Source organism: Octodon degus, unplaced genomic scaffold, assembly GCF_000260255.1.
Source record: "Octodon degus isolate 3935 unplaced genomic scaffold, OctDeg1.0 scaffold00029, whole genome shotgun sequence".
In the NCBI taxonomy this organism is placed as follows: domain Eukaryota; kingdom Metazoa; phylum Chordata; class Mammalia; order Rodentia; family Octodontidae; genus Octodon; species Octodon degus.
Genome location: NW_004524605.1, coordinates 1,679,701 through 1,681,933, shown reverse-complemented (window position 1 = coordinate 1,681,933; position 2,233 = coordinate 1,679,701). Strand labels below are relative to the sequence as shown.

General features: G+C 60.5%; 1 protein-coding gene across 1 annotated transcript in view; it reads right to left on the bottom strand.

Annotated features, from left to right (window-relative positions):
- The window catches only part of Grm6 (glutamate metabotropic receptor 6), a 25,079-nt gene that overhangs the window by 9,671 nt on the left and 13,175 nt on the right, over positions 1–2,233 (bottom strand). The gene's annotated exons all lie outside the window — the stretch shown is intronic.

Sequence of the window (2,233 nt, the reverse complement as noted above, 5' to 3'; positions counted from 1 at the left end):
TTCCGCCGGCCCGGGCGTCCTCCGGGGCGTCCTCCGCGGTGTCCTCGAGGATCCTGCGGAGGGTGAGCAAGGCGCGCGGGGAAGTTCCAGCCTCCTTCCCGGGCCCCGCCGCTTCGCTCCCGATAGCGCTCACCTGCACGAGCCCCGCGGGTTGGGGACAGATCTGGGGCACAGAGAGTCCCGAGCTGAGGATTTAAGGGCTGAGAGGGGTGGGGCGCCCGAGGGTGGGGCGGGGACCCCTCCTGACCTCAGCTGCCCGCCCTCGAACTCTCGCACACTCCAGGCCGGCTCCCGTTGGTTGGAGCTAGGCTGTGTCTGACCCAGATCCTGTCCCTCTGACGCCTTCTCTGTGTTATTCTAGCTGCAAGTCTTTGATTCCCCCGCCCCTGCTCTGGTTTGCTGTCTCCTACCTGGCTTTGTCCCTCCGGCCTCTAACTCTGTAAGTCTCTCTTCCTGGCCCCTCTCGGGTCCTCCCAGCCCTTGGACAGGTTGGTGTCTGGTCTTTGCAGCTTCCTTCTGACACAGCGTGCAGCAGGCCAGTGGATGAGGTGACAGGGTAGAGCCTGAGTGGCCTGCGAGTGCAGTCAGAGCAAGACTGGGCAGGCAGTGCAGACCCCGGCCTCGGCAGCCACAAGCACCGCTGCCAGATACAAGCTTCCAGCAGCTCCATTTCTGCACAGATGTGAAATGGAGACCTGAGGGGTGACTCAGTTTGCCCCAGGTCACACAGCCACCCAGAGTGGCACAGAACCACCGGTCCACACTGCCCTTGGTGGAGGCTGGAGACCCCAGCTTCTGCCGCTTCTGGGGTCTGGCATCTGTTGCTGGGCCCTGACATACGATCCCGATGTCCCTGGCTCGGAGTCTGAAGCAGAGGTCTGGGGCTGTCTGGAATGGCTTCCTGTGCCTCCGTGCCAGGGGGAGGGGCCCTGGCCAGAAGCCCCTTGTCCACCACTCCTGCCTGAGGCCTGATTGGGCTCTCTGGTGCCAGGGAGCAGAGGGGACCTCAGTTGGGGATTCCAGCAGCAGGGATTAGCCAGCTGCTGAAGGGAGGTCTGAGCCGGCTTGGGCTCCATTAACGGGTGGATTAGGATGGCCATGAGGATTGGGCCCTCCTGGCAGAGAAGGCAAGTGGAAAGCGTGCCACCCCCCACCCCCACTGCACCCACAGGTCCAGGAGAGCACTAACCAGGCGTCAGGACAGGGAGGGAAGGCAGGACATGAAGGTGCTGCCTAACATTGCACATGTCTGCAAACTGGGCACAGAAGCATCACGGGGCCTGCATTAGGGCTCACACAGCCCTGACACCCGTCCCTGCAGGAAGGCAGGTCGCAGATCAGGGCAGCCAGGGCTCCAGAAAGGAAGGCAGACCACTGGGGGGGAGCAGAGTCAAGTGAGACTCACAGGGCTTTCACAGCTCTGCTACAGGGAAGTGAGGCAGCGACCAGGGGCTGGAGTGGGAGAGGACAAAGTGGGCGTGCTGCAGGCCTGGGAAAGAGATGGGTCTAAGGGAACGGAGGCCTCACGCTGCCCGTGCCCAGGGGCAGGGCTGAGTGGGGAAGCAGGGCAGAAACCAAGAGTGCAGACACAGGAAAGCTGAGAAGCGCAGTGTAGACCTCACGGGGAACTCAAGTCCATGTTGGGTTCACAGGTCTGAAATTGAGGAGAGGCCAGGATAAAGCTGAAACGGCATCAGCAGTGGCGTGGGATTCCAAGCTGCAGGACGGATTCACTCGCTTAGGTGGACAGAAAGCGAGGATGCACCCCAAGAACCCCGACATGACGTCAGGGAGCAGAGCAGAAGAGGAGCCCAGAGGAGCAGCAAACGAGGAGAGGAGAGACCTGAGAGAAGGCAGCGCAGAGGCTGAGGAGCGGGGATGAGGGAGGAAGAGGATCGCAGCCAACTCTGCCCCACGCACAGGCACCAAGGCCAGAGCACGGAACCCAAACAGAAACGCAATTCCACCAAGGCCTCTCAGCTTGGACCGCCTGCAGCCACGAGAGCTCAGCAGCCCTCGCTTCTCCATCTTTGATTGCAGCTCCAGATGTTGCCTTGAGAAACATACAGAAAAAGAAAATCCCAGGGCTGCCATTCTTGATGTCCTCTTACGCTTCTATTGGCTCAGCTTAGATCTCTCTCTCTCTCTCTCTCTCTCTCTCTCTCTCTCTCTCTCTCTCTCTCTCTCTCTCTCTCCCTCATTCACATTTTTTAAAAGTAGCGACAAGATGGTA